The sequence below is a fragment of the Daphnia magna genome, linkage group LG1 (assembly GCF_020631705.1).
Source record: "Daphnia magna isolate NIES linkage group LG1, ASM2063170v1.1, whole genome shotgun sequence".
NCBI classification, from domain to species: Eukaryota; Metazoa; Arthropoda; class Branchiopoda; order Diplostraca; family Daphniidae; genus Daphnia; species Daphnia magna.
Window position 1 is genome coordinate 10,287,903 of NC_059182.1, and position 21,575 is coordinate 10,309,477.

Consider the following 21,575-nt stretch of genomic DNA (forward strand, 5'->3'; position numbering starts at 1 on the left):
AAAGGTAAGCCTTGTTTTTAACAAAACCATTGAACACAAATAACTTGATCATTTGCCGTCTTATAGTCGTTCCCGATTGCGTACGTGCTGATGACGGAGAAAACGTTAGCGCTGTATGATTCCGTTATGCGGAGAATTTTAAGGTGGTTGAGGCGGAATGTCCCGGTAATGGATTTGCAGTTGAATTGATGATTTCCGATTACGAAGAGGCCATTCTTGTATCCATGCAACATGCATTTCCAACTGGAAGAAGTCGCGGATGCTGGTTCCACTATTCACAGGTAACACAGCGTTTATTAAATTAAATTATTGAATAAAACAACCTAATATTGCATGATTTATTGTCTTATATCAACTATTGAGTTAGTGAAACATTTTTTTTGTCTCGGTCTTTCAGGCCATCTACCGAAGAGCCTGCCAAGAAGGACTTTCGGCTGCATATCTTGCTGGGGGGGTCGTCCGTCGCATAATTAAGATGCTGATTGCCTTAGCTTTGTTGCCTCAAGAAAGAATCTTCGAAGGGTTTCAAGTAATCATTAAAACTTTTTTCAGTTTTCAGTGTTTGGTATTGTTGCTGAAACTAATATCTTTCTTAGTGTATTAGAAACACAACGGCAGATGATCTTGAACGAGAAACACAGGAGGTCCGTGGTGCTATCGCTCAGTTGTTTACATACTACGGTGGTTATTGGGTCGCATCCCAAGGCTCTTAACGCATAAGCGTATGCGATGATGACGATCGAACAAAAAAACGCGTAGAATCATGGAATAGGTGGTTCAACGCTCGCTGCAAAATTGCCCATGGAAACTTTTGGGATTTCATAAGTGAGTACTGCAATTAGCATTTCGATCGCATTTATCAAACGTTTATTTTGTCACTTGTACATCTAGAAAAAATTGAGGCCGCTTCAGCCAGAGATTTTGCTGCTCTTCGTTCTAACCAAGAAATAGGCCGACATCGTACGAGGCGACAGATTGGACAAGATACTCGAATCTCGCACAATACAAGATTGCTGAGGAATGGCGAAATAAATCTTCAGCGGTTCCTTGAGGTTGCAACGGGATTTTTCGAACCTGCTCGGGTAAGTGTATTTATCTGTTTATTTTTATTTTTGTACTAATCTTATTTTTCTGCAATCAGGATTTGGTACCTATGCCTGTGAATCAGGAGGCACCACAGCACAATGATGTTCGTCTTCCAAGGCATGATGGTGTCCGTCTGCCAAGAAATGCTGGAAGGCAACCTCGAAATGTTGCTAATAGGCAACTTCGAAATGCCGCTGGAAGACCGTGGGAACAGCGTGCGGGTTTAAATAATCCACATGACATCGCAGCTGATGCACCTGTCGTCGCAGCTCATATACCTGTCATTGCAGCTGAGGAACCTGCTGTGCGACATGAACCATTTGCCATTGTACATGGCCAACCTGCCGTTCCACCAAGAGTTGTGTGAAATCGCCAAATGCCACTCCATCTTCGGCCTGATGGGGACGCTCTTGCGATTCCTATTCGCCAGTGACGACGCCGCGGGAAAGGGCCAACCAACGTCGGGGTGGCTGTTGCTCCCGCTGAAGCTGCTGCTCCCGCTGACGCTGCTGCTCCCCTTGAAGCTGCTGCTCCCGATGACGCTGCTGAATCATTTGCCATTGTACATGGCCAACCTGCCGTTCCACCAAGAGTTGTGCGAAATCGCCAAATACCACGCCATCTTCGGCCTGATGGGAACGGTCCTGCAATTCCTATTCGCCAATGACGACGCCGCGGGGAACACCCAAACAACGTCGTGGTGGCTGTTGCTCCCGCTGAAGCTGCTGCTCCCGCTGACGCTGGTGCTTTCTTTGATGCTGCTGCTCCCGATGACGCTGTTGCTCCCGCTTATGCAGCTGCTCCCGCTGACATTGCTGCTCCCACAGAGGCTGCTGAACGTAATCTTTGTGGTGTGTGCCTCATGAACACAATTGATTCTGCTTTTGTGTCATGTGGGCACACACTCTGTGCAGCGTGTGCAGAGCGTGTCGGTTCATTATGCTGTTTCTGTCGGACTCCTGTCCAACATATTTTAAAAATATATGTTCAATAAATTCTTACCTTATTTTGAAACTTCTGGCTCTTTTAATTAATTGCATTAATCTAATGACAAATGGTGTGTTTAAGACTCTTTTGGGAAATATAGGTATAACGGATTATACAAAATGCTGGGGTAGGCGTGTCTATCAACTTTTAAAGCTGGGGTAGGTATGACGGCGTGCATTTGTCAGAGGGGTAGGTATGTCGATTAGTGTTTACAGCTTGGGTAGGTTTGTCGGGTCCTATTAAACGAAGGGGTAGGTATGATGGCTTGTATTAATCGGAGAGTTAGGGTAGGTCGATCATCTTTTAAAGATGGGGTAGGTTTGTCGGGATCTATGAAAAGAAGGGGTAGGTATGACGGCAGAATTTTTAATATATTTTTCTGAGAATAGATGTGACGGGAGCGTTTTCGAATTTCTTACAGGGATACATATGGTGGGGTAGATGTGACGGGGGATGTTTTACCCGTTTTTCCAGGGGTAGGTATGTCGGGGTAGATTAGTCGTTTTTCGGGGTAGGTATGTCGGAACCTCAAGGTACTTGTGACGTAGGGTAGCACTGTCCTCATGCCAATTACATGACGCACCAATGGGAAGACATTTAGCTTTTTATAAAACTTATCAATAGGTCAAAAATCATTATAATTGGCCTACAATGAGAAAAGATATTTTAGAATATTGTCAAGCTTGTGAAATTTTTACAGCTAATACTTCTACCACTTATAGAGCACTTTTACATCCCATGAACTTGCTAAAGCCCCTTTTCAAGTAGTTTGCATGGACTTTTTAGGCCCTGTAACTCCAGTTTGCCTAATAGAGAAAGAATAACTTTCTCTTTTTCCAGATTATTTTAGTCGACTGGTTGAGTGTGTATATAAAACAATTATAAGACATGGAATGCCCAAAGCAATTGTTTCCGATCGTGGGAAAAATTTTACTTCGAATTTGTTTCGTTATTTGTTTATGAAATTAAAAATTTATGAAAGGCTTACCACGGCCTACAATCCCACTAGTAATGGCGAGACTGAGAGATTTTATCGGACACTAACCGCTATGTTAGGAAAGGAATTAAAAGATCGAGAACGTGCTAATTGGGAAGATATGTTAGACGATGTTTTATTTGTCTATCGTAGTTCAGTTCAGTCTTCGACACTTGAAAGTCTTTCCGAACTTAAACTCACTTGAACTCTTTTCTGTAGTAAATGAATTTTTGCTGAAATTCTAAAATATTTTTGAAATAAATCAACGTCGTTAATCAAATTGAATATATTATCACAACCATACAGTAATTATACATAGTACGTTTAAAAAACAAAAAAACAATTTCACTCCACAGTAGCTTCTGTACTGTCCCCGAGTTCCTACGTTCTTCTATGATCTTCATTTATTCATCTTCTCCAACAACCCACTGCGAGCGCTATCTTGAACTCCAGCGATCCTATAGAAAAGGTATCGTGACGTGGAGAGGCGCAGCATCCAACAGGTGAAGGCCAAAGTCGAAAAAAAGTGTTACGACCGCTTCTTCACCCTTGCGGTGCGACTGGATGACATGGAACCACCCGGGTCAACCGAGGATCAACTCGACGGGGAACCCCAACCCGCCAGTAAGCGGCCGCGTCACTGAAGACGACGCCTAGAATTTATTTGTTTCTGAAAAATTTCGTAATCCCGAAATCCTACAGTAAACCGTTATATAGCTGTTAATATATGTTCTATGTTCAATCAAACTCTGTTTTAGAAAAAAAAATGCAAATAATAAACAAAACACAAATAATTAAAAATAAGGCAAAGAAAAAACAGAAAAAAGAAAAAACCCACTAGGAAAGGAAAGGAAATCGAAACAATAGAAAGAGAAAAAAACAGCATACATAACAGAACCGAAAAGAAAAATGTTTTTAATGTGGTGAGTCTTCCATGAGAAGAAGAGAAAAAAATCTAAAAAGATCAACACTCTCTCGATTAATTCTCTCTAACAAAAAAAAATTAATAAAATAAAACAGAGTATTGTGGAACGAATATGAAATTTTTGTGTGTATGTTCTCCGATATCAATGTTTATCTTCGCTTGTATTTCTACGAAATGTTTATCTTACTTTTTAAATTCTTCCCTTTATGTTTACTCCATAAAAATTAAATTATAACCAATTTTGGTTCGATGTTAAAAAAAATACTGACGTGCAAAATATTCTATTTATCTAAGTTCCACATTTTTTTCAACAATACCATACTTCACACTGACACTAACACTAACACCTCACACATAGTCGAACACTGAAACACTGACCCACTTTTCGTTTTACAAGTTACAACCTCCCTTTTCTTAGTTTTTCCCGAATATACGCCTTTGTACCATTTACACCACACATATAGCAGCGCCAACGCTAGCGCATTCCGTTCTCACACACCCCAACATACATATATTTCCATATATTTCCTTTTCGTCCCCCTGCTATGCGTTCCCCACCCTACCAACGTTGAAAATATTCTAAGTTCCTTTTTGCTAATGGCAACTAGCTAGTCTCTCCTATTCAATATTATTCCCCTCCGCTTCTTTCCCCCATTTGCGCTTCTCCTGTATCGGAGTTTACTTGGAATAAAACTTGTCAACACTTCAATATTAATGAATATTTTAAATTCTTTCTTTTTGATAATAAAGACTACTTTCTCCTGTTCTCAATGATACCAATTGATTCCAAAATATACTGTATTCTTCTAGTAGAAAAAATTGTTCGATTGCGAGGACCCTTATTTCCCTATCCCTTTTCCGCAGCGCAGTGAATAAAAAGCCGACGGAACACCATTGACCTTTCAAAAAGTTTTTTATCTTACATCTATATTTTCCCTTTTATTATTTTCATTGATTTAGAATTAAGAAACCCACATGATGATTAGTTTTCCATAATATTGTTCCGTTTTATTTTTGTCTGTACTGTTTCCCCTATGTATCGCATACAGAAATGTCGCCATTGCCATATCTACTGCTGCTATGCCTTTTTGGCCTAAACGCACGTGCAATTCAAAAGAATTTGTGCGACTGCGCTGAAACGTTGAATATGAGAATTATTCAATTTCCTGATGCCGACTGCCAAATAATACCAAATAACACCGACTGACAAATAATACCAGTGCCATTCCATTGAGATACGCTGTCTATAGTAATGAACGCGCCGCGGTAAAATTTCTTGGTTTTATTAGCGCAAAGTGGAGAAACATTCGCCATGTAACAATGACCTTTTTCGGACAATTAGTGATTGTGCCTGACAAAACTCCCATTGATACAATGCCAGCAGAGTGCTATAGCATGATTAATAATAAGAAATCCGGTGGCCATGACATGATTCTTTCGGACGATAAATACAGTACACACCAATCCATTAGGTACTCCCCCGTTTTTTTAGGGCATTCTTATTACGCTAAGGGTCTTAGGCAAACTTTAATATCTCTTTACTGATAAGAGTTATATATTTTTTTCTTTTTCCTCTATTAGAAAAAACTTGAGTTTTTTATACCAGCACCCCTGGTGGCGCAAGCCCAAGTCATAATTTTCTCTCTAAAACATCTGAGTGCACGAACATTGGGGTTTCCGAAAGGATTTGTTTAGTTAATTTAATTCCAATACATACACTATATTCGAATAAAGAAAATAATAACGCTTTGTATGTGGCATAAAAAATTTATTTTTTGAATGTTTTAAAGTATTTTATTTATATTTTTGAAAAAGTTGGTTTTAACATGGCGCTTATAGGGGGAAAGGTGGTGTACATAATCATATGAACGATACTCTGGCGCCTTGGGTGTAACTCCTACGATATTTTAATGTATAGAAATCTTTTACAGCACTTTCTCTTCTGATAGAGAAAACAAGAAAAAAAATGTAGCTCTTACCAGTAAAAAGATAGTAAAGTTTTCCTAAAACTCGTAATGCCATAAGAATGCAAAAAACAACGAAGTTGCACCTAATCGTTTGGTGGGTACTGTATGTATTTACACGTTATCCGGAAATTGTCGATATTGGTTACGAACCATCGACTCAGAAATTCTTAACTGTGCGCTTGAACAAGTGCAGTTGTATGAACAAATGGAAGATGAAGATTTCCCGACACCATTTGCAAAGCTTCCGCAGCTGCCGGTGCCTTATCGCACATCCATTTAACTCTAGTTTGGGACACGACATACACCCATAAGATTTGAGATACAACTCGAGTTGTTGAATCCGGAATTGAGGACGCTGATGAAAAAACCGGAAGAGGAAAAGTATTTCCGCCTTTTGAACGAAGAGTGTCAGCTAGATTATCATCTAACTCTTCGTTCACCTTGTGTTCCAATTCAAGAACATTGCTCGAGCCGTACGACAAGTTTTTTCATCGTCGGCCAATCAAAATTGATTCTAATTACGGCGGCTATAATGGAAAAGTCGCCGTTAATCACCGTTGGCGCGGGATTCTAGATAGAACGGCTAATAAAAACAAAATATACGAGACCACGTCTCCGATCGTGGGAATGAATTAAGGCGTATGATTAAAATGTTAGAATGTAATGCCCGGAAAGCAAAACATGAAAGAGCAATTGGAGCCACTCGGTATAACGGTTTGAGTGCCGCTTTGCATTTAAAATTACCACAGTGCATGAAATTACAAGCTTTTGGACAGACTACCGCAGTGACCAAGAAAAAATAACAGTGTATTATCTCCCATCCAGTTGACACTACATAAGTTGACGAAGAAAACCTGGTTCCTCACACCACACCGCAAATGTTATCCTCAGCAAATGGTTCAACTAGCACAGCAAGTTGTGAGCTAACCCCTGTGGTTTGGTGGCTTAAGTGCGAGCCATAGACGAACAGGTTAAGAGAAACGGCGATGTGTTTGATGACTTTTAAAAAATACTGGGAGTGACCTGTGGAAATGTTACTTACGTTTTCAAAGGCCAAGCTGTGGCCTTTCATGGAATCTGCTTGTGAGCCAGCTCAATACCACTTGATTGAAGAGTCGTTAAAGGAAAAGACTACTTTACAACAAATGGTAATATAGTTATTACTTGTTTCCTCTTTAAAGGCTAAATTGCGTCTAAGATAGGCACTGCATATGAACAATAAACAAAGGAGGAGACACTTGCTCTGGCTCCCAGAGCTCATGTCCAACTAATATAAGCAGTTCTACTTCCTCCTAAAGTTCATCCAGTGCTGGCTATTCAACTGAAATTATAGATATGATTTTTAGTAAAAAATTCTTGGTTTTTTATGCAAGATTCGTTTAATCTCCGATTTTTTAAATTGTTGTGCTCTGCATGTTCTCTGTTGCTGCTTCTTGCATGTTGTATTTATGTAAAATACAAGAACCATTTTTGACAAGTAACAAATTCCATTTGTTGTTTTGTTAAACTGATGAAACGTATCGTAGCAGGTAGCTTCCGGCCAGGGAACAGAGTCATTCCAAACAAATTACAATGGTAGTTTCCTTGAAGCTATCATCACTAATTTCAAAAGGCTTTTACTCCTGAAGTTTCAAGCCATCAAGCCATCATCCAGATAAGCCGTCGAAGACGCACCATACAAGGAAGGCACTTACCTACCTGCATCACACCACCAGCACGTGATGGAAACATCACTGCGAGCTATGCTTTCATGCCTTTTACGAACGTCTGCAACACCTATAAAAGACGGGACCCGCAAGCGTGTCGTCACGGGAGTAATACCTACGACTTGTGTTAATGTAAATGTCCCTAGATAAATACAAAGTCAAGTTCATTCCAATACGTGTATTTGTTTCCCACCAATTATACAGGTTACAAACTTCATGCCATAGAAATACGGGTTCTCTTGGTAAGAAACCATAAGCTTTATAACCCATGACCTAAGCTAATGAGGTAGCTTTATGGAAGCGTGCTGGTAACAACCAGTGCCGTGTGGGTAGCGATTTTCATGTGGACATAGAGGGTGGATTCCAACCTTTTACAGAGGCGTAAATTTGGGCTGCCGAGCGCCGCTGCATTTGGTCAAACAGCAAGAAGATCAGCCGAATACATTTCGCAAACTTGTTAGAATACTGGAGTATCATATGTCAAATACTTGAAACAGGATAGGTCCTTTTAACCAAAAACCCTTTTCGTAAAAGAAATAATAAATGAAAAGAATTATATAGCAGCTGATCATTACTGTGAAACTCGGTACGTGGTTTGCGACCGGGAGAAACGTACATGGCGGATTTCTTGCAAGGTGTCACTTGAGAATCTTTTCGCAAATCGAAACTATAAGAAGAGATTGTCACAAGAAGACTATTCAAGACATGGTGATTAACTGGTGAAGAAGACGTTGGAGATGAACGTCTTCAATTGGTGAGAAAAGAAACGGGAAGAGGAGATGAAGGATCGTCTAATACAACCCCTGCAGCAGATTCATCGGCATCTTCATTATACGAATAACTTTCAATTGAAATCAAACAGTCAATGGCAATATCGGAATCATCATCTGCAATAGTTACGTTTTCAAGAAACAATTTAAGATGACCCAGCACACAATACTAGGTCGGATCGAAGAAATATTCGATGCGAATTTTTCTATTTGACACGTCTGCAGCAACACGTAGTTAGTAACGTACGGCCATGCCCACAGTGTCAGGCGAGTAAAACTTCGCCATTGGATCCTCTGGGGCAAATGGAAAACATTCAAGTGGAAAGCCCTTTCGAAAAGGTTGAAATGGTCATACTTGGGCCATTCCCTGTGTCAACGGTGGGCAAGAAAAACATTATTGCCGAGGTAAATTATCTCGTGAAATGGGCAAAAACAAGGGTAACCCAGTCGGCAACGACTGGGTGTGACGCTGCCAAGTTTTCGTCAAAGACATTGTGTTGTGACATGGGCCGCCGGAAATTTGATAAACGATCGTGGGAAGTGTTTTATAGCCGATTTTACAAAGGAAGTTGTGCGAGTAATGGAAATGGATCATAAAAAAACCAATACTTATCACCCATATGCAAATGGCCTTGTCGAGAGGAAAAACCACACCTTGGGAGATATTCTATCAATGTGCATCAACAGTGTACACATGAACTGGGATGATATTCTGTCCTATATTACCTTCGCGTACAATTCGAGCACGAAGAACTCGAGAAACAAAAGCACGTTAGAACGAGCCAATATCTAACACAAATTGTTAAGTGTGCAGACCTTTATTTGTAGCGGTAAAAGAAGAAGCCCATATTACAGTTTCTTATCAAGATTCCTTTCTCCTCCTTTTCCACTGAAGCAGACTAATGATGGTGAAATCATAGCACGTCAACAGATCCCTGGCGATGGAAATACATTTCATCACTCTTTCTCGCTTTTTTGTCAAACATAGCAGATCTATTACCAGACGCGAAGAAATATTTAAAAAATATCCCCTATGATTATTATTGTCATTTAATGAAATCATGTATAGTCAGCAGAATCTACAAAACTTGCGGACTTTACTTGCTTCGCAGGTAACTGTTATGTTATTATTAACAACTAGGCCTTCAAAAATTCGCCCCGTCCGGATACCGGCCAGAAGACAACGAGAGTTGATGGCTTTTATCGATCGGGAATAAGATGAGGGGAAGTGGAATTGTTTGAGGAAGAAGAACTTAATTTATTACATATCTCTCTTTTTTTTTAAATTGAAGAAAAAAATGAAGTGATGCCCGTCATCGATATTGGAAAACATTCAAATATCCCTTGGGAAAATTAGAAACTGTAGATTAAGAATTCTATTTTCTTTATTGCTAAAATTAAGAAATTATTCTTTTTTAAAATTTTGTATGGGGATGGGGTTGTCTGAGATGTCAAACGTAATTTTTTAGTAGGGGTAATAGTTTTTTGACAGTCAGTTACGAAGGTGGGGGGTATTGTTTTCGATCAGTGTTATTGATTATCATTCCACAGGAAAAGTAATTAAAATACAAATTTGATTAAAAATATTTTGATCGCCGTTATAAATTGTGGTCTTGAAACGTGACCAGCTCTAGTTATGCAAAATCGTGAATTCCGACTATTCTTTGCTACATTTTCTTACTACACCTATCCATTCTGTTTTCTTGCATCATCTTTAAATTCTTTGTCTTTTTCATTTAATGTTATTGCTCATTTTCATTGTTAGGCTTCCATTGGTGTCGGCTTTTTCCTCCCCCCCCCCAATACCTTACAACTAATTTCTCTTATTTGTGTTTTTTAATCCTTCCTAAGTTCACTTTTTATTAGTCTAACCCTTTAGTTAGTTCCATTTAGCTCTTGTTGCTTCAACGGCTATGGTCAGCTCACTGTTGTGGTCTTCTTCAATGATATTCTGTTTGAGTCGGACCGTTAAAGTTCAACATCTTCCAGCCTGTATTTCTTTTTCTTTTGACTATTATGGCAATCCATCTATGTAAGCACAACAAATTTAATTCAGTAACCATGGGTGGCGCATATCACTCTACAGGAATTCTATTCTGATCAAACCCAAAATTTCCCGTTTCCAAAAAACCAGAAACTTTGTTTTCCGGAGTCATACTCGCAATGAATGTCTGATTTGTTAGTTAAAAAACCTCCTCAAGGCTTATTCGTTTGGCTTGGTTTGTTTGCAGCCACTGCTTATGGCTGACTTAATGTAATTTAAATGGTCTTAATATGGAGGAAGGCGCAAAAATAAAACCCGGAGAAATCAGACCCGGAAGAAAAGGACCACGAAAATAAGGGCCAATTTACCTAATTCATTTGAGGGTGTTCTATTTTGATTCAAACAGCTCATTTATTATAAATGTAAATTTTTTAAACAGGACTTGAAATTTATCTGCTTTACATAATTTTAGTAATAAATATTTTACCATCTCATCTTGTTGTCCCTTTTACTTCTTTCCTTTTATCCCCTTTTAAAAAAATAGTTTATTAACCCATTAGATGAAACAAAGATGTATGTTATTGAATTTGTTACTTTTAAAATGATCAACAACAAAATACGTATGAACTTCAGAGATTACCGCGTTGAAGAAAGAAAATTGACATTCTAATGTTATATGAAAGGGTAGACTGGCTCACAGTTGTCGCAATTGTAATACATCTCCGTGTGAGGGTGGATGGTATTACCAGAATTAAAGTTAGTTATAAGTAAGGAATGGAACTCGGAGACGATTTACCCACAATGATTAAGGTGTATTATTGAACTAAGGCCATAAGAACTACACGAGAATAAATATCAAAATAAACAGAGCAAGACAAGAAATAAACACAAGTACCAAGACATGAGGGGAATAGAATAAAGATAGGCTTACCGTCATAGAGCGAGCAATGCAGCGAGTACACGACAAAAGAAACGAATAGGGCACGGTTCGTCGAAACGTCGGGGAAGAACGGGACGAACAGTCAGTAAAAAAAAGGGAACTCAGTGATTGCGCTCACAGCCGAACAATATCGGACAAAAACAAAAGACAATTTCTACGGCAAGATGCAAAGATAAATTCACAATTCAGAGGTCAGCAAATCAGTAACTGTTCGTCTTGCAGCTTCTACTTGACTCAACTCGTTTGATTTGTGGGTTCACTACGAAACCTTGAATTTCGTCAGTGACCCAGATGCTGATGGCACATGGATGCGTGGGACGTGCAGCCAATCAGAAGATGTTTAATTTAGAGATTGATGGTGTCTTGCGTGCAGCCAATCAACCAGTTTTTTATTTAATCGCGTTATAGGCGTCGCGTGCTTGCGTCAGATGCAGGTGTTCAAATTAGTCAACCCAAAGCGTCGATGACTAACAGCTACGGTGCGACTTACAATATTTGAAGAAAAGAATATAAAAGGAATACAGTATATAAGAGTTAAATCAAAGAGTAATAATGATGACATAATAAATGTGAAAAGGGAGTAAATATAGGAGAGTAAAATGTGGGCATAATAAGTCAATGTATTTTTAGGCCTTCATTACATCGCTCCCGGTGATGCGAGATTACGTCCCGTAATCAGACTGAATGCGTGGCGGTGCTGTTGTTAAGGGAACTTCCGGGGTCATCCATGGAACGGCAACATTCGTTGCAGATGAGTCCAAAAGGACCGAGACAGCAGCTGATACGTAAGACGACGAAGACAATAATACAAAGGAAGGCGATAGTTAAAGAGATTTTGATGATCTCCCACCAGCTGCTATATTGTTCAACTCCCGCGGCTTTCAATTAAACATTTATCGCACTAGAACGATGGTTTAACGATAAGTCAGAAGGCGGGTGTTCGTTCATGGCGGCCATTATGTCGGCCACAACGTTCATGTGGTTGAGTAAGTTGTCATTATACACTGTATTGCTGCGATGGTCATAATCGAAGGATTCCACGTCGTCGTAACGAGAGGAATGTGCCAGCGTATTTTCCGGCAGTGCAATATTGGGGTCGATTCTTTTCCAGGTGTCGTTGCGGAAAGCGCAAGGTATATCGTTGAAGCTAACGAAACCATTTGTCCAATAACACGGGGAATATTTCACTAATTCCCATCTATCAAGACTAACGGTATAATTGTTAAATTTCGGCTGTGGTCCACAAGACGTGATAACAGTCTCAAATGTGGCATTTACACTGAATCACAACGGTAGTGATCTTGAATATATTGTTTATTAGCCGATATGTCTAATTCTGGATCACTACCTCTAGGGGGTCTCCACAGCAATGACGGGTGGAGCCTTTTCCATGATGGCCGCCGGCTCAATGGTGATTGCCGAAGATTTTTCCATGATGGCCGCCGTTACCAGAATCAATTTTTATTGTCCAACGATTTTAAAGCTTGATGTTCGGTTTGTGCAGTGATGTTGAGTTGGAACGCAAGGTGGCTGAAGAGTTAAATGAAAATCTAGTTGACGGTCATTGTCCAAAAGGCGAAAAGATTTATCATTTTCCGATTTAGTCATGAGAGTTCCGTTTCCAGATTCAACCAATTGCGTTGAGTGTTCAACTTTATGGGTGTATGTCGTATCCCAAACCATAGTTAAATTATTGTTAGATAAGGTACCGGCTGCTGTGGATGCTTTACCGATTGGTGTTGGAAAACCTTCAACTTCCACCTGTTGATGCTGCTGTACGTGCTCTAGCGCACAATTCAGAATTTCCCAGTCGACGGATTGCATCCAATATCCGACAATTTCTGGTTCATGCGCAAACAAATATTTATCGTCCGTAAGAGATATATCATGTTCTCCGCACCATATATTGTTAATCGTATAGTAGCACTCGGATGGCGTCGTATCGATAGAAATTTTCTCGGGCACTATCACTAGCTGTCCGAAAAAGGTCATTGTCAAACGGCGAATATTTCTCCATTTCGTGAAAATAAAAACCGAACCCCCCTTTTATCGCGGTGCGTTCGTCACTTTAGACGGCATATCTTACTGGACACTGGTAGCATTGGGTTTTGGCTTGCAATCGGCGTCAGAAAATTCAATAATTCCCATATTCAATGGTTCAGCGCAATTGCATACATTTGCTTCAAATGCGCGTGAGTGTAGGCCAAAAAGACATAGCAGTAGTAGAAATGGCATTGACGACATTTCTATATGCAAAAAAAAACACAGGGAAAACAATACAGGGAAAAATAAAACGAAGCAATATTATGGCCAACTATTCTAAGCCATCATGGGGGTTTTTTAATTCTAAATAAATTGGAATATTAAAAAAGTAAATGTAAATGTAGGGGTAGAAATGAGAGAAGAAAATGAAATTATTTTGACAGCTTTTGAAAGGTCAACTATCTTCCGTCTGCTTTTAATTCGCTGCGCTACGGAAAACGGATAGGGAAGTATAGGGTGTCGTAATATAACTGTATTTTATAGTAGAAGGATATAATATTTTTGGAACAAATTTATATCGTTGGAAAGAAGAGTAAGTGAATTTAATTATCGAAAAGAAAGAATCGAAAAATATTCACTCGTGTGGAAATGAATGAAGGCATTCAATAGCCGAAACGGGAGTAATAGGGCCTAAAAAGTCCATGCCTATTACTTGAAAAGGGGCTTTAGCAAGTTCATTGGGGTGTAAAAGTGCTCTATAAGTGTAAAAGTGCTCTAAACGTGGAAGAAGTATTAGCTGTAGAAGTTTCACAAGCTTGACAATATTCTAAAATATCTTTTCTCATTGTAGGCCAATAATAATGATTTTTGACCTTCCAATAGGTTTTATATTATATTCCAATGTCCACACATCAGTGCGCCATGTAATAATTTTAGCACAAGATGGCGGAGGGATGATGTGAAAACTAAATGATGATTAATTTCATCACGTTTGGAATTCAGTTCGTGTCGATAAAGCGTACCTTCTATTATTACCAAATATTCAATTTCCTTACCCCAATTCTCCTTTCTCCAAATAATTACGAATGGCTAGACAAAGTTCGTTTTCTTGTTGTTTTTCACAAATCAATTTAACATTATTCGGTACTGGTTGAATACTAGCTGCTTTTAATTGGGATAAACAGACTGCATTTTGCAGGATACGGTCATGCCTATACTTCCATTCATAATTTGTTGCAGCTTATAGTATACCCCATCTACCAAGTCTACCGTTATTATCTTTCTGATTTTTTGGCCATTGCAATGGTCGATGGTCATGAGTATTTTCAAAAGGTTTATCCAAAAGGTAATGGCGGCAGTGGCGGAAGTGTAATTACATTAATCACAGCCAACGCTTCTTTTTCTGTTGTACTGTATTTCATTTCAGCTTTCGTTAGTTGTCTACTGGAATAGGCTATGGGATGTTCTTGCCCATCCTGAATTTGAGACAATACCGCTCCTATTATATTCACATGCATCAGTGAAAAGTAAAAAATTTTTGTTAAAATTTTGATTCGATTTTCAAGAACTGGGGGAGTTACTTGAAAATTGCAAAATTTCTCAAAGGCAACCTGTTCCTCAGTTCCTAACGCAAAAGGTTTCCTACTTAAATCTTTATGGGTTAATCGAGTTAATGGCTTAGCTATTGAACAAAAATCTTTAATAAATCTCCTATAATTTCAGGCAAGTCCAAGAAATAAAGAAGAAGAAGAAGAAGAAGAAGAAGAAGAAGAAGAAGAAGACCAACGCTGTGAAGACCTGACAACTATCAGCATAACATTTGTTCGCAGTCTGCAAGTCAATAAGAGCGTGATTCAAGAAATGCAGGTAAGTTAAAATAACATCTGTACCCACCCAAAATCGAACTGATGGCCTTCAGCGTGTTTGGCCGAAATGAAAACCGCTAAACTATGTGAACGCACAACGGCATAGTAAGTAACACAAATTTATACATTTTGCGTTGGTTTTTTTCACAAAATGTGTTGATCTGTTCAATTGGGTTAAATAATACACAAGAAAACATAATATATGACAATTAACACCCATTGTGGTGTTCGAACCCACGACCCCGAGATTAAGAGTCTCATGCTCTACCCACTGAGCTAGCCAGGCACAGAATTTTCTAGAAACATACAGCAAGGATTTTACCAACTGTTTGCTGAACATCTGTTTGTTAAACCCTTCATTGACAAACAGAGTAATGAACTGGAATACATGTAACGCATTCAATCCTTGATTTCAAATTTTCCTAATATTATAATATATATGCCTTTGTAGCGCAATTGGCTAGCACGTTCGGCTGTTAACCGGAAGGTTGGTGGTTCAAGCCCACCCAGGGGCGTTCTATAGTACATAAAAAAATGATTTTTCCTCGCCGTAATTTTTCTTTAATCAAAATGTCAACATCGCTTTGAAAAACCCTTTCTAACTTTTCACACAGTATTGCTGTCTAGTTATAGGCGACCAATAAAATATTTTGCTTTACAAGTAAACTACACACATGCAACTTACTGGAAACAGATCGCAGTGTGTAAGCAGAATGTACGAAGGATGAGCATGGACACAATAATGGACTTGATTTTCACTAGAATACGGTAACGGTTCCTATCCTTCGACGCAGAGCAGCTGCGGGCAGCTGTAATAATGCTACGTGCCGCGACTCAACGAATTTCTACTTACCAATCATCGACATGCTCACTTAGCGCACTTTACATGCTACCGCTATAGGAACTTACTCCGCATACAAGCGTCGTACCATGCATATCGTGATTAGCAAGTTGCTGTGGACCCGCTACCGCATCAAGACATGGTGTATAAGAGACGATGCAACCAAGAGCCTCTTCAGAGAATTGCACGCCAGAGTGAGGCCTTGTCTTTATATATCTAAACAGACATCGGTCTAATCGTTATACATTTTTACTCCAATCAGAAGGCAATCTAAATAATAGATTCCACATAATCAGAAACTTAGAATCAGAATCCCTATTAACTATTTGATTCTAAAATAAAGAATCAAACCTACAAATGAATATGAAAGAAAAATGCTAATTTCGCTTAACCCCAGTTGACGCAGTAGTCCCCCAATTGGCTTTTTCGGGGTGGAGCTGGAACTCCGACTAGAACCAATTGGAGCCGATTTCTATTACAAAACGATTTTCGTTATTCAAAATTAATTGTCCAGATTGAATTTTGTTAAAAAATTGAGAAATAAAAATAAAAACCAAAAATTATCGTTAAAAAATGATTCAAATAAAATACAAAAAATTGCTAAAACTTTATTCTAATTATAAAAATTAAAACAAAAAATTATCGTTAAAAAATGATTCAAATAAAATACAAAAAATCGCTAAAACTTTATTCTAATTATGATTTAAATGAAAAATATTATTTAAATAAAAATTTGTTGATCCGATCACTGAATATAAATATTTTATTATAGCAATGTGTAGAAATGCAAAAGCAGATACCTCGATTCATCTTTATAGTGTATTTCGTCAATACGCAAACATTACGCAGCCACGAAGTAAGATTCGTCTGCTTGGCTGCGTCCTGGTAAGGAGTATTGCCCTGTGGGGAATTTCTGGGACCAAGCTCGCAAGTACTTCTGCTCCCCCCAAAAGCCAAGAGCCACAGTATCACACAGTTCCTTATGGGACTACGTGTTTCTTTATTTTACTAATGTATTAAAAACATTTGTGTTTATTCTGAAATAAATATATGTTAATCTTTAATTCCTGCTCTTTTTTTTGTATATTTTTCCATCGTCGATCGCTTTAATGTAAGATTTGGAAAAAAATTAGGAAGAAATGGAGGGAAAGCGCACCTCTATTTCCAGTAGTAGTGCAACCATTGCAAGCGACTCGCGTCGCCGCATTTGCGATCGCGAGTGAAAAAGGGAAATAGTGGATTGTGGAATAGCTATTGTTTACATCAAAGTGCCCAGTTGTAATGGCTTGACTCTCGGTTGTACTTCTCGAAATCCAAACAATACGGTTGAAGAAAATAGGTCTTTCTTTTCTTTCTCAAAAGACGTAGAAACTATCGTTATTGGAAAGAGCTATTCCTCGAAATCCAAGTGACATAGCGAAAAGTAGTAAGCTGTGTGATATACATTTCAATGACAGTAACATTCTGAAGATTGTACTAAAAACTGTGAATGGTAAACGTATTGAAGTCCCGTCGCGAGGTCCTATTAAAGATACAGCTGTACCAACCAAATTTCCAAGTAAAAAACTATTGCGTTGTATTACTGTATTATCATAATAACATGTCTCATTTTGCTCGACAACAGATTGCTCATCATATCCCAGCAGGATGGTCAAACCCCAAACCTCTGTTATTTATTTTGAAACACCATGAGACCAATGGATGTGTTAAACTTCACTTATTTGCACCTCTTGCGGTCACCAAATTTTCCCTTCAGAACAGATGAATGGCATATTCATATTTTGAAGGAAATTTAGTTAGAAGTAGGACAGCGAATAGTTTATTTTTGGTACAAAGATGAGGTACATCTCATCAATCTGTTAGTGAAATTGTAAATTAATCTGACCTTTGCTTGTTTTCTTTTAGTTTGGCTTTCAAGAGAAATTTTTTCGGTTCGAAGCTACTTCTCTTGTCTTGCAATGCAAGTAAAGCGGATTGAGGGATAGTCTTCAATGACATCTGCTATGCAGTCATTTCGATACGACCTCGCGACGGGACTTCAATACGTTTACCATTCACAGTTTTTAGTACAGTCTTCAGAATGTCACTGTCATTGAAATGTATATCACACAGCTTACTACTTTTCGTTATGTCACTTGGGTTTCGAGGAATAGCTATTTTCCACAACGATAGAATTTTCCACATCTTTTGGGAAAGAAAAGAAAGACCTCTTTTCGTCAACCGTTTTTTTTTTTCACGTCGATTCGTACATCCGGGAGCGAAACAAGTAGGCATGTTATAGAAATTGAAACAGGCAAGCCATTAGAACTGGAAACTTTGATGTAAACAACAGCTTTTCCGCAATATACTATTTCCCTTTTTCACCCGCGATCACAAATGCAGCGACGCGAGTCGCTAGCAATGGCTGCACTACTACTTGAAATAGAAGTGCGCTTTCCCTCCATTTCTTCTTAATTTTTGTCCAAATCTTACAGTTAAGCGATCGACGATGGAAAAATATCAAAAAGATTAAAGATTAACATATATTTTTTTCAGAATAAACACAAATGTATTTAATACAATAATAAAATAAAGAAACACGTAGTCCCATAGGGAAGCGTGTGATACTGTGGCTCTTGGCTTTTGGGGGGAGCAGAAGTACTTGCGAGCTTGGTTCCAGCAGACCCGCGGTTAGTGTATAGGGGGACAATACTCCTTACCAGGACGCAGCCAAGGAGACGAATCTTACTTCGTGACGCAGCTACGAAAACAAGTGTCTAAGAATTCTCATCGAGTATATTCAACGTGATAAGACCAACGCTCTGAAGACCTGACAACTATCAGCATAACATTCGATCGCAGTCTGCAAGTGAATAAGAGCGCGATCGCTCCTTTATCAAACAAATCCAAGAAATGCAGATAAGTTAAAATAACATTTGTTCACACACAGGATCAAAAAAGGGCCTTCAGCATGTTAGGTCGACGGGATAACCGCTACACTATGAAAACGCACAATAGTATAGTAAGTAACACAAATGTATACATTTTGCGTTAGTATTTATTAAAAAAGTTGCGAGGATGATTCTCCTGTCATGTAATGGTACCTTCTTGAATTTTCGTTTGATGCACCGTTTATATCTTAAATTAAGTCATGATATTTTTATTCAAAACCAAAAACAAGTACTGAACATTTTGTGTTTTTCTCCACTGATTCATAAAATGACTGTGATTTTCTGGTTGAAGGGTAAACATAAATATAAATCAACAAAAACAAGTTTCCGTTTGTAGTATAAGCAAGGATGACTCTCCTGTCGTGTAATGGTACCACTTGAATTTTCGTTTGATGCAGACTTTAGATCTTAAATTAAGTCATGATATTTTTACTCAAAATTTATTACAGGTACTGAACATTGTGTGTTTTATTCCACTGATTCATAAAATGACAGTGATTTTTGGGTTAAAGGGTAAAAATAAATATAAATGAACAAAAACAAGTTTCCGTTTGTAGTATAAGCAAGGACGACTCTCCTGTCGTGAAATTGTACCTCTTAAATTTTTGTTTGATGCACAGTTTAGATCTTAAATTAAGTCATGATATTTTTACTCAAACATAATTACAGGTAATGAACATAGCGTGTTTTATTCCACTGATTCATAAAATGGCAGTGATTTTCGGATTGAAGAGTAAACATAAATATAAATAAAAAAAAAGTTTCCGTTTGTAGTATAAGCAAGGATGACTCTCTTGTCGTGAAATGGTACCTATTGAATTTTCGTCTTATGTACAGTTTAGATCTTAAATTAAGTCATGATAATTTTATTGAAAAGCAATAACAAGTACTGAACATTCTGTGTTTTATTCCACTGATTCTTAGAATTTCAGTGATTTTTGGGTTGAAAGGTAAACATAAATATATATCATCAAAAAGAATTTTACGTTTGCAAGTAAGGATAACTCTTCACTGTTGTGAAACGTACCTCTTGAATTTTCGTTTAATGCACAGTTTAGATCTTAAATTAAATTATAATATTTTTATTCAAAATTAATATCAGGTACTGAACATTGCGTGTTTTATGCCACTGATTCATAAAATGACAGTGTCATTGCCGAGGGCAGACAAGTCTGAACTTGTCTGACCTTGGCTAAACTAATACCCTTTGGTTTTGCTAATAGGTTACCCTCCCTAACAATTCTATCACCCCATTTGCACCTAAAGCTAATTGTTCGCGTTAGTGCCCTTCTTTTGTTTTCCCTTTTTTATGCATTTCCGCCGTATTCGAAGACGGAGGGAGATGCTGCAATGAGGTCATTCTCAATCGTTTTCGTCGTGGCTGCAGGCGCAACCTGTTTTTCCCGTTTTCTTGGTTTGTAAAATCGTGTTCGTGTTTAATACATCGCAGCGTTGCCCTTTTGGCCACTGAGTTAGCCACAGTTTCATCTCGTTTATTTCGGTGGTTAACATTTTGGTGCATCTACCGGGAATCTTCATCGTTCGTGTCATTCATCCTTGGGTATCCCGGCACATCATTTGAACACTTCAACAGGACGTAAGCATTCGTTATCTGGCAGTTTTGTCCGACCTATGGCGGTTGGTCAGTTCTTGTCAGTATTTGCTTATCTCGTCCTATTTACCATCGTCGATATCTTTTCAGGGCCGTCGATTGGTAATTTTCGGTGTCCAACACACATTTCAATCGTCAATACCTTTACAGGGCCGTCGATTTTTCATTCCGTTTTCGTCTGTGCACATTTTCAATCGTCGATACCTTTACAGGGCCGTCGATTGTTAATTCCGTTTTCGCCCGTCTTTAATATTTTCAATCGTCGATACCTTTACAGGGCCGTCGATTGTCAATTTTCATCCGTCATATTTTCAATCGTCGATGCCCTTACAGGGCCGTTGATTGATAATTACCTTTTCGTCCGTCTTGTACATTCTCAATCGTCGATACCTTTACAGGGCCGTCCATTGATAATTACCTTTTCGTCCATCTCGTTCATTCTCAATCGTCCATACCTTTACAGGGCCGTCGATTGATAATACACTTCATCCGTTTTGTGTACTGTTTATCGTCGATACCTTGTCAGGGCCGTAGATTATACAGTGGTGATTCGCAGAGGAAACTTTAAGTTACCGAAAACTTATTTGCCTAGCGAAATGGCTCAACCACGGACACAGGACGGCAGCACAACTAGTATGCCAGATATTGGTATTTCCGGTTCATCGTAACAGAAATGATAATGGAGTTGGCAGTCAAAGTGGATCACCAGATTCCAGAAGTCAAACGTCCCGTACACCAGAAGAAAGAATTCAAGCAATCTAAGCGGCACGTGTCGAAAGAGACACATTGATCGCTATTCTTGAGAAACAGTGTCGCGAAATTGAACAACTGTTGAACAACCGTGGTCATCGTTCCATATTAAAACACCTGAAGACACAAATCTATAGCAGCTTGGAGCAAGTGCGAGATGTCCATTTCTTGTACAATCAACGATTATGGGAAGCTAGAAGCCGATGACAGATGCCTATACTTTTATTATAGGCATAGAAATTCATGTCCGATG

The 21,575-nt window shown here is 38.6% G+C and overlaps 1 long non-coding RNA gene across 1 annotated transcript; it reads left to right on the plus strand.

Annotated features, from left to right (window-relative positions):
* Positions 1–17,236: 17,236 nt before the first annotated feature.
* On the plus strand, positions 17,237–18,393 carry LOC116922285. Its single transcript, XR_006646397.1, has 3 exons — positions 17,237–17,588; positions 17,655–17,871; positions 17,936–18,393. It is a non-coding gene; the product is annotated as an uncharacterized LOC116922285 (long non-coding RNA).
* Positions 18,394–21,575: the final 3,182 nt, after the last annotated feature.